Genomic DNA, 12364 nt, shown 5'->3' with positions numbered 1-12364 from the left:
GATCATCACAATTTGAATAGATCTCCTTTGTGGGTGATCAAATTAGTCAAATGACTATGAAATGATTACAAATATTTTAGTCGATAATTTAAATAACATAGGAGGTTGTTCTTAAAATAACACAGTTTACTATAGGACAAAATAATGTAATTGACTTCATGTTCCACCCCTATTTAAAAAAAAAATGTTTTCAGTCTGGTTGACTTATATTCATTAACAGACATTTATGACTTAAATGAATAAGCAAGAGATGAATAAAAATTAGATATACAATGAAGATACAATAAAACATTATTCTGTAATATCATGAAAAATATCAAACTTTCTAGTAAATGTCAAAAGTGGCCTTCACATCGATTGAAGCTTATTGGAAGCACTTAAGAGACAAAGAGAACAAGGCTTACTGGAATACCTTCCTTTGGCAAAGAATATTGGGGCAGTTCAACCAGCAGGTGCTATATGGACTGCGAAGGCTCACCTTCAAACTACTATTTTAAAAGTAGCAGGGCCAAGGTAATGGCTAAGTTGGTAAAGTGCCTCTCACACAAACATGAGGATCTGAATTCTGATCCCATAATTCCATGTTTAAAAAGCTAGATGTAATTTGTGTACCTGTAAGCCTAACATGGCATGGGGCATGGGAACAATCTGCTACCCCAGAGTTCATTGGACAGTCAATCTAGCCAGTGGGGGAGCACCAGGTTTAGTATGTCCACCCATCCTAAAAGATAACATCGAGAGTAGTTGAGGAAGAAATGAGATGTTGACATTTGGATTTCATACCCACACATGGGCAAATATATGTACACATATACAAAGTCATATTCCTCCAAGTACCACATGATCTCCAATGGTGATAGAATATCGTACTTTTCCTGAACCAAATTTATGGTCTAGGGTTGTTTCCAAACCAGAAATAACTTGTAATCTTTTTTCTTTTTTGCTTAAAAATATAGTCAGTTTTTCCTCGAAATTCTCCAAGCTTTCTGTTCCATATGATTTAATTTCTTTTTCAAAGAAACCTGGAAGGAAACTGTAAGATCTAAAAATCTTTAAAGAAAAAGATTACTTCATAAAAAAAAAACAGTGATGGAAGAAAGTTCAACTTTAAATTTTATCAATTCTATTTTTAATCTTCTTTTTTTACTTTCCTCCTCGTCTCCCCATTTACATAAGTGCTACAACTCGAAAAATTAACACAACTCTAACAGTGACCCTTGGGTCCCTGACATATATAAGAAATCCTATTTATTTAATTAATAAAACTAGCCAAAGAATTATTTCTTCCAGACTCTCTCCACTATGACATCAGGAATAGAAAGCCACACATAATTGTGCCGCAATGATTTCTACATTGAGAAAGAATCATCAGTAGGGTTGTGGATTTTTTTGGTGATTAATTTTTAATAACTCCCAGAGAAACAATTTAATGTCAGATAGTTCATATACATATGTTATCTCATACATTACATCCTGACCACAGTTTACTCTCCCTCCACTCCATTCAGTCTTCTCTCCTCTTCTTTTCTCTTATCTTCTGTTTCTCTTCAGAAAAGAGCAAGCCTCCCAGGGGTCTCCACTGAACATGTCATAACAAGTTACAATAAGATAAAGAATATATATCAAGGTTGAACGTGGTTACCCACTAGAAGTAAAAGGGTTCCAAAAGCAAGCAAAAGAGTCAGCTTCTTTTGGAGACTCGCACTGTTAGGACTACTAGAACACCAAGCTACAAAACCATAGCATATATGCAGAGGACCTAGCACAGACCCATGCGGGCTCTGTGATTGTCACTTCAGTCACTGTAAGCCCCCATAAGCCCTGCTTTAGTTCATTCTGTGGGCTGTGTTCTTGTTGTGTCCTCAACCCCTCTGGCTCCTACATCCCTTCTTCTACGTGGTTCCCTGAGCTCTGCCTAATGTTTACTGTGAGTCTCTGCATCTGTTCCTATTGGTTGCTGGATGAAGTCTCTTTGATGACCATTGGGCTAGGCTCCAACCTATGAGGATAGCAGAATACTGTGGTGCTTTTAATATGTTTGGCCCTGGGAGTGGCACTATTAGGAAGCGTGGCCTTGTTGGAGTAGATGTAATCTTGTTGGAAGAAGTGTGTCACTGTGGGGGTGGGCAAGGAGCCAGTCTTCTGTTTGCCTTCAGAATAAGATGTAGAACTCTTAGCTCCTTTTGCACCATGTCTGCCTGGACACTGCCATGTTCCCACCTTGATGATAATGGACTGAACCTCTGAACCTGTAAGTCAGCCCCAATTAAATGTTGTCCTTATAAGAGTTGCCTTGGTCATGGTGTCTGTTCACAGCAGGAGAACCCTAAGACAAATATCATTAGTAATCATTGACTTTTTGGCCCATTATGTTTGGTTCTAGCTGAGGTTTCCAGGCTATCAAACCTCTTCTAATGATTTGGCTATTATAAAATCCTGAGGTAGAAAGAGTTTCCAAGAAGATCACAAGTGAGACCATGTTCTACTTCGTGTTCTACTTGCATGTGGATTAGTTCCTTCCTGCATCACTGTGACAAAAAATGACTTAGAAGGGTTTATTTTGCCCCTCCCCCCTTTTTACTTTGGTCTTCATCAATAACCATGTCACTTTCTGATGGACAGGGCTGTTTTACCACCTTAGGTCTGCCTCTTGGTTTTGGAACCTTGACGTCAATAGGCGCAGGTCATCCTCTGTTAGGACTTGCTTTCACCTTAGAAATGGTTGCTATAGTCACCGTTCCTGCCTCTTCAGTGTCCACTTGTTTTTCAGCCTTTCTCTTTCTTCCTCCCCTGGCAGCTTTTGGAGTGGTTATGTCAGCTGCTTTAGTCACATCTTCATTGCTGGCTTTTTCTTCCTGATCAGTATTTTCCTTTGAAGCACGAGTTCCTTTTTCTTCCACTTCAACATCACATGATGCATTTGACTCTGTGGTTGATACCTGTTGACTTGAAAATTTCACTTTTGCATTGTTATCTATCTCCAACAATCCTTCATTAAAACCTCTTCATTTATTTGGTTTGCTATAATTTTTCTTATTTTCTGAATAAGGAAATATGTCCTTTGGTCAAAAGGAAGAAGAGAAGCCAAGAAAAGAACCAGGTAAGAAAGAGGGGAAGAACGAAGTTGAATCTAACCAGAAAAGTTTAGCTAAACCAGGGGTTACATCAACCTCTGATTCAGAAAATGAAGATGATAAGAAGGTGAAAAGAAGAGAAAGGGTGAAAGAAACTTTCGGGTTTCTCACAGGAGGAACATGCTAAAAGGCCAACATGAGAAAGAGGCCACGGATTGGAAACACAAACAAGAGGAAGAAATGGAAACTGAGTAGCAGAATAAAGATGAAGGAAAGAAGCCAGAAGTTAAGAAAGTGGAGAAGAAGCGAGAAACATTAATGGATTCTCAACTTCAAAGGATATATGCTGAGATTGAAAATTCACTCAAATTTGATAATCTCCATGTGAACAGATGCATTGAGGCACTGGATGAATTTGCTTCACTTCAGGGAACAGTGCAACAAGCACAGAAGCACACAGAGATCACAACCCTGAAGAAAATACGGTGCTTCAAAGTCAGTCAAGTTATCACAGAAAAGTCTACAATGTTATATAACAAGTTTAAGAATATGTTTTTGGTTGGTGAAGGAGATACAATCACCACTCAAGTGCTGAACAAAGACAGCATGAGGAAGCAAATAAAGCCAAAGACTGAGGGAAGAAAGAGCCAAACAAAAAGCTAGAAAAGGAACAAACAAGTACAAAGCCTAAATGCTCAAGAGATGCTCAACAGAGTAGTCATCCACAACACAATGGTGATGGTACCCAAGAAAGCAAAGGCAGCTGCGAGGCCAGCTGTAAGACAAAGACACCTGGAGAAGAGAGAGGCCGAAGCGCTCTGAAGGAGTCTGCACTAGATAACTAGGTCTGCAGACTTCAAAGAGTAGGTGAGAAGTCTGTTGTGAGTGGCTTTGTTTGAAATACTTAGGCTGCTGAAAGGTTTTAAGTTTTATAAGCCTGGGTTTTGAAGTCTAAGTAATTGGGGAAAAGAAAAACCCTTTATATTTGTGTAAAAGTCAATTATTGCTAATTTTCCATGTGCAGTATTAACAGCTCCACCATCTAGTTTAGGAGTAAGGGAAACCAAATTAGAAAGGTTAACCTGCTTTATAGACATGACTGTAGTATATTTTCGGTTAATGTGTATGTTAGTGTGTAATTGGTAATAGGGCAGTTACATTTTGGAACTGCTACTTATATAAATCTTTCCTCTTTTCCCAAATACCATGGGTTGTATGCGTAGTTTTCATAAATATTGGATTTACCAGACTGTCTTTTTCACTGTTTGTGGGTTTTTTAGAAGTTGAACATTTTTATGGATGATAAAATGAATGTCACTTCTAAGTACTCCCTTTTATCAACAGTTACCACCTCAGTCCATTGTGCTACATTAGCGTGCCTCTTTGTAATAATGTGTAGTCTGTATGATAACTAGATGTTCACCATGTTGTTATAGAAGGTACAAATTTGTTTACTTTTAAAAGTAATTTCGTTTTAGAACAGGGATTTCAGTGGCGTTAGAACTAGAGAGAACAGACTGGTTATAGATACATATAGGGAGTCCATCTACAATCCTTGATAGGTACTAATCACACAAACCAAAACTACTTTGTTTTTAATCTTACACTCATTAAGAAGGTCACATTCATTAAGGTGTGTTTTCTTTGCCCCTTTTAAATTAGAATCAATCCATGATGCTTCTAAGTGATAAATATGGAAACGAACCTAACATGGCCATATCAGAATGGTTTTTGATTTTGTTTTTGTTTTTTTCAGAGCTGGGGACTGAACCCAGGGTCTTGTGCTTGCTAGGCAAGCGCTCTACCACTGAGCTAAATCCCCAACCCCCAGAATGGGGTTTTTAGTTTCTCTATCAAACACAGCAGAGGATTAGAGAAGAAACAAACATCAGTTGTTCCAAGATACTAACCAGATAGTCCATACACACAGACAGGGACTATGACTCTGTTAAATTAAGGGATTACATTTCAAAGATATTCAGGTCAGTTATTGGTTTCTATTACTTAGAAAAGTTCATCCTCATGCTTTGAAGTTCTGTAGGAAAGTGACTTAATACCAGTGTTTGTGTGCGATACGATTAAATATTTTCTTGATTTCTCAGCTAATTATTTTTGCCTATGTAAAACTTTTTAAATACTCCAATAACTGGACTTTGCTTTGATAGCTCTTACCATTCAACTACTGTTTTGAGCAAGTGTACATTACATTTACACCAGTCTTCTGCTTTGTCTTTAGTACATTTTTAACTTGGACAAAAATTATTCTAGTTAAGCCATAAGTGTCAATGTGTTAATTGTTTTAATTAAAAAGTTTTTTTTCTACCACAAAAAGCAGGGTTTATTTTGACTCAGTTCCTGGAGGTGCAGGTGGAAAGGCATGGTAGAGCACTAAGTCACTGTGACGGGAGCTTGAAGTTTGTTCATCTCTTGACAGTTTAGGAAGCAGGAGCTCAGAGAGCATAGAAACAGGCTATAATCCTCAAAGACCTATCACCAGTGACCCCTCCTTTATCTGTGAAACCTCCCATCCTATAAGTTTCACAGAATCCCAAAACATGGCATATATTAGGTACCAACTGATCAAATACATGAGGTCATGAGGGACAATTCATTTTTTACTCATAATGACCCATAACCCTTGAACTTTAATTAAACATGCCAGGGATTCCTTGATTCATTGCTAAAATTCCATGGCATGTCTTGTCACATGGTAAATAAGAGTGAATGAATATTGCAAAGCAATCCAGGCCATATTCCTTCAGGATCCTTTTATTATAGAAGTAGTCATTGATCACTTCTTTAAGCCATATCTTGAGACAGGGCCTGACTCAGCAGTCCTTTAGGACTAGTATCTTTTGACGAATATGAAGGGTCATCCATCAGGTGACAGTGATCAGGATTCTACAAATGGAAATTTCACATGGGGCTGTGCAAGCTATACTCTGTGCAAAAATGACAAGTAAAAAAATTCAAGTTAACATTGAGACCTGATCAGCACGTCAATGAGCAAATCCTTCAGTGTTGCCTTTCCAGGTCTTTTCTCCAAAAGTGGTTTTGTTGTTGTTGCTGTTAGAATGTCTCCCCTAAGTGGGGACATTGTTCAGTATTCCATATGCCTGGAGAGGTGCCTTGTTTTGAATCACACAAACATCTGGTATCCCCTGGAAAGTAGATCAGGCATCGACAATTTACATCAGGAAGTTTTTTCAATACCACCTTGCACCTGAAGAAAAGACCCACAGACACAGTGCAGTAATCATTTCAATGTCTTCTCTCATTTTCTGTTGTCATGGGCTCAAATGTTTTCAGCTTATTAATACTTGATTTTTGTCAATAACACCAGATTTAGTTTCTAATCCATGCTTCTATGTAGCAACTGTTTTCTGAACAAAACCATTAGGCAAATGGATTTTAAAAATGGAACAGGATTTAACATAATTCAGACTCTAGCTTCATTTTACAGGAAAAAAAACATAATGAATAATGACAGTGTTTCTAAAATTAATATATCTCCAACTGAGAAGTGTAATTATTGGACTAAGTACTTCTTTATAAACTATTTAGGATATAGCCCCTTGGTTTGATTTATCCATAGATGTGGGTGAGAATAAGAAACCGGCGGGTCCATAGTTATGGCTCTATGGGATCAGAGGCTAGATAGGAGGAGAGTCCCACATGAGGCAACAATAGTTAGTTACCAGTAGCTAAAACTATGAAGAGTCACAGAAATGTTCATGTAATGAACTGCTGCTGGTGGGGTTCTAACTGCATCTCTTTGACTGGATTTATCCACTTACCTTGCCCACCTCCAGTTTTATTATGGTTTCCTGATAATGATGCTCTGCTGCCCATTTCTCTAAAATATTGCTATGAGTTTCATAGAACACTCTTAGCCAGGAAGTCAAATTCACTGCCACCCTGGAATCAATATATTTTGCTTCCCCTCACTGCTCTAATCTGTTTCCTTTCTTCTGAGAATGCTTCCTCAGTACATCACTTACATCATAATTTCCATCCTAGACTCTGCTTCCAGGAACTTGGATCAAAGATGTCTTTGATTAAGATATTTTGGGAAGTGGAAGGTACCATATTATTCATCCTTCTGGCATCAAAGAAGTAGCAAGAGACCCTTAAACGAATAGTGACCATAGAAAAAGTAAGAAAAAATTTCCTTGCAAAGAATCCAAAAGAAGAGAGCCACACAAACCTAATTTCAACTCTAACAACAAAATTAACACGAAACAAAAAGCACTATTACTTTATATCTGTTAACGTCAATGGACTCAAAATACCCAATAAAAAGACATAGACTAACAGACTGGATACATAAAGAGGAGCCAGCATTTTGCTGCATTCAAGAAACACACCTCAGTGACAAAGACAGAGTAAAAGGCTAGAAAACAATTTTCCAAACAAATGGTCCCAAGAAACAAGCTGGAGCATCCATAGCAAATAAAATTGACTTTTAACCAAATGTTATTAAAAAAAAAGAAGGAAACTTTATATTCATCAAAGGAAAAATCCAAGATGAACTCTCAATCCTAAATGTCTATGCTCCAAATGTAAGGGCAATCATTCATAAAGGAAACCTTACTAAATCTCAAAGCACACATTACACCTCACACAATAGTAGTGGGGGATTTCAACACCCCACTCTCATCAATGGACAGAAAATGGAAACAGAAAATAAACAGAGACATAGAGAAATTAACAGAAGTTATGAAGCAAATGGATTTAATAGGTATTTATAGAACACTCCATCCTAAACCAAAAGAATGGACCTTCTTCTCAGCACCTCATGGTACTTTTTCCAAAATTGACCACATAGTACATCACGAAACACGTACTAAGAAATACAAGAGTGAAATAACCCCACGCATCCTTTCAGATCACCATGGTCTAGAACTGGTCTTCAATAACAACAAAAACAACAGAAAGCCCACATACATATGGAAGTTGAATGTTGTTCAACTCAATGATAACTTGGTCAAGGAGGAAATAAAGAAAGAAATTAAAGACTTCGTAGAATTTAATGAAAATGAAGGTATAACATACCCAAACTTATGGGACATAAAAAAAAGCAGTGCTGAGCACTAAGTGCTTCCAAAAGAAACTGGAGAGAGTATACATGAGCAGCTTGACAGCACACCTAAAAGCCCTAGTACAAAAAGAAGCAAATACACCCAAGAGAAGTAGACAGTAGGTAATAATCAAACTCAGGGCTGAAATCAATCAAGTAGAAACAAAAAGGACTGTACAAAGAATCAACAAAACTAGGAGCTGGTTCTTTGAGAAAATCAACAAGATAGATAATCTTTTAGCCAGTATCCAAATAAAATCAGAAATGAAAAGAGAGACATAACAACAGAAACTGAGGAAATTCAAAAAAGTCATCAGATCCTACTAAAAAGCCTATATCCAACAAAACTGGAAAATCTGAATGAAATGGACAATTTTCTACACAGATATCAGGTACCAAAGTTAAATCAGGATGAAATAAACCATCTAAACAGTCCCATAAATCCAAAAGAAATAGAAGAAGTTATTAAAAGTTTCCCAACCAAAAAAAGCCAGTTGGGTTTAGTGCAGAATTCTATCAGACCTTCATAGTAGACCTCATACCAATACTGTCCAAACTATTCTACAAAATAGAAATGGAAGGAGCACTATCCAATTCCTTCTATGAAGCCACAGTTACACTTATACCTAAAACTATACAAAGACCCAACAACTTAAGATCAATTTCCCTTATGAATATAGATGCAAAAATACTTGATAAAGTTCTCGCAAACTGAATCCAAGAACACATCAAAAAGATCATCCATTATGATCAAGTAGGCTTTATCCCTGGGATGGTTCAATATATGGAAATCCATCAACATCATCCACAATGTAAACAAACTCAAAGGAAAAAAATCACATAATCATCTCATTAGATGCTGAGAATGCATTTGACAAAATTCAATACCCCTTCATGATAAAAGTCCTGGAAAAATCAGGACTTCAAGGCCCATACCTAAACAGAGTAAAAGTCATACACAACAAACCAGTAGCCATCACTAAACTAAATGAAGAGAAGCTTGAAGCAATCCCACTAAAATCAGGGACTACACAAGGCTGCCTATTCTCTCCCTACTTATTCAATATAGTTAGTACTTGAAGTCCTAGCCACAGAATCAGACAACAAAAAGGAGGTTAAAGGGAAACAAATTGGAAAGGAAGAAGTCAAAATATCGCTATTTGCAGATGATATGATAGTATATTTAAGTGATCCCAAAAGGTCCACCAGAGAACTACTAAACTTGATGAACACCTTCAGCAAAGTGGTTGGGTATAAAATTAACTCAAGTAAATCAGTAGCCTTCCTCTATACAAAAGAGAAACAAGCTGAGAAAGAAACTAGGGAAACGACACCCTTAGTAATAGTCCCAAATAATATAAAATACCTCAGTGTGACTTTAACCAAACAAGTGAAAGATTTGTATGGTAAGAACTTCAAGCCTCTGAAGAAAGAAAGTGAAGAAGATCTCGGAAGATGGAAAGACCTCCCATGCTCATGGATTGGCAGGATTAGTAGAGTAAAAATGGCCATTTTGCCTACAAAGCAATCTACAGATTCATTGCAATTCCCATCAAAATTCCAACTCAATTCTTCATAGAGTTAGACAGAACAATTTGTAAATTCATTTGGAATAACAAAAAACTCAGGATAGCAAAAACTATCCTCAACAGTAAAAGGACTTCTGGGGGAATCACCATTCCTGACCTCAAGCAGTATTACAGAGCAATAGTCATAAAAACTATATGGTATTGGTACAGAGAAAGGCAGATAGATCAGTAGAACAGAATTTAAGACCCAGAAATGAACCCAAACACCTATGGTCACTTGATTTTTGACAAAGGAGCTTAAACCGTCCAATGGAAAAAAGATAGCTTTTTCAACAAATGGTGCTGGTTCAACTGGAGGTCAAAATGTAGAAGAATGCAGATCGATCCATGCTTATCACCATGTATAAAGCTTAAGTCCAAGTGGATCAAGGACCTCCACATCAAACCAGATACACTCAAACTAATCGAAGAAAATGTGGGGAAGAATCTTGAACACATGGACACTCGAGAAAATTTCCTGAACAAAACACCAATGGCTTATGCTCTAAGATCAAGAATCGACAAATGGGACCTCATAAAACTGCAAAGCTTCTTTCTCTAACTCACTGTCTCTAGGACAAAACATCAACCAACAGATTGGGAAAAGATTTTTTACCAATCCTACATCTCATAGAGAGCTAATATCCAAAATATACAAAGAACTGAAGTAGTTAGACTCCAGAGAGCCAAATAACCCTATTAATAATGGGTTACAGAGCTAAACAAAGAATTCTCAGCTGAGGAATATTGAATGCCTGAAAAATACCTAAAAAAGTATTCAACATCTTTAGTCAGGGAAATGAGAATCAAAACAACCCTGAGATTTCATCTCACACCAGTCAGAATAGCTAAAATAAAAAACTCAGGTGACAATTGATGCTGGCGAGGATGTGGAGAAAAAGGAACACTCCTCCATTGTTGGTGGGATTGCAGACTGGTACAACCATTCTGGAAATCAGTCTGGAGGTTCCTCAGAAAATTGGACATTGAACTACCTGAGGACCCAGCTATACCTCTCTTGGGCATATACCCAAAAGATGCCCCAACATATAACAAAGACACACACTCTGCTATGCTCATAAGCAGCCTTATTTATAATAACCAGAACCTGGAAAGAACCCAGATGGCCTTCAACAGAGGAATGGATACAGAAAATGTGGTACATCTACACACTGGAGTACTACTCAGCTATCAAAAACAATGACTTCCTGGAATTCATAGGCAAATGGATGGAACTAGAAATTATCTTCGTGACTGAGGTAATCGAATTTTAAAAAACACATATGGTATGAAATAACTGATAAGTGTATATTAGCCCAAAAGCTTGAATTACCCAAGATATAATTCACAGACCACATGAAGCTCAAGAAAGATCACCAAAGTGCAGATGCTTCAGTCCTTCTTAAAAGGGGGAACAAAATTTTCATAGGAGGAGATATAGAAGTTTGGAGCAGAGACTGAAGGAATGGACGTTCAGAGCCTGGCCCACCTGTGGATCCCGCCTATATATATAATATATACAGCCATCAAACCTAGACAATATTTATGCAGCAAAGAAGTATATGCTGACAGGAGCCTGATATAGCTGACTCCTGAGAGGCACTGCTAGAGCATGAAAAATACAGAGGAGAATGCTCATAGCAAACCATTGAACTGAAAACAGGGTCCCCATTGGAGGAGTTAGACAAAGGATTGGTGGAGCTGAATGGGCTTGCAACCCCTTAAGAACAATAATACCAACCAAGCAGAGCTCCCATGTATTAAACCACTACCCAAAGTGTACACATGGACAGACCCATGATTCCAACTGCATATGTAGTAGAGGATGGCCTTGCTGGGCACCAATGGGAGGAGAAGTCCTTGGTCCTGCCAAGACTGGACTCCCTAGTGTAGAGGAATGTCAGTGCTGGGAGGCAGGAGTGGGGTGGTGGTTTGGGAGGTGGTACACCCTTATAGAAGAAGGGGGAGGAGCGATGGGATAGGGGGCTTACGGCGGGAAAACCAGGAAAGTGAAAACATTTTAAATGTAAATATAAAAACATTTGATAAAAATAAGTAAATAACTAAAAGCTCAAGTTTTGTCTTTGACAGTAATCGAATTCTTAGGAGTAGTATCCTTCCCTCTTTGTTTTAACAGGAAAATTTCTTGCAAACTTCAGAATATGAATAATCATAGTTAGTCATTTTTCAATAAAATGAGTATCCCAATTTTTAAAAATAATGGGTTGCTTAGTGCATAACTCAAAGAGCTGTACAAATGTCCTTTTTAATATAATTTTACCATTATATTTTATTACGCAGTATGAGGTCTAATGCTCACTCTAAATTTCAAAACAGAGAATACAAAAAAGATACGTTTTCACAGGTTGAAATTTGATATTAATACTTTTTACCACTTAATCAAAGACCTTTTAAAGTGAACCTCGTTTTTTGTCAAAGTGCCTTTGTGTGATTAGAAAGAATACAATAGGTCTTGGTTGTCCAGCTTCAATTTTTGCTTTAGGTGTCAAGAATTTTACCCACCATTCCATTCTTATCATTCCGGTTCCAGAAATTACTTTTTGTGAATCATGGTTTTATAGTGCCCTCAGGAATCCAAAAAGGGAGGGCGGGAGCTCTGCAATGCTCATTCTTGATTAAAC

General features: G+C 37.5%; 1 pseudogene; it reads left to right on the top strand.

Annotated features, from left to right (window-relative positions):
* The first annotated feature begins 2276 nt into the window (after positions 1-2276).
* Psip1-ps1 (PC4 and SFRS1 interacting protein 1, pseudogene 1) lies at positions 2277-8604 on the top strand (annotated as a pseudogene).
* Positions 8605-12364: the final 3760 nt, after the last annotated feature.

Source organism: Rattus norvegicus, chromosome X, assembly GCF_036323735.1.
Source record: "Rattus norvegicus strain BN/NHsdMcwi chromosome X, GRCr8, whole genome shotgun sequence".
In the NCBI taxonomy this organism is placed as follows: domain Eukaryota; kingdom Metazoa; phylum Chordata; class Mammalia; order Rodentia; family Muridae; genus Rattus; species Rattus norvegicus.
The sequence above is the reverse complement of the archived record's forward strand: the minus strand, read 5'-3'. Positions and strand labels throughout refer to the sequence as shown.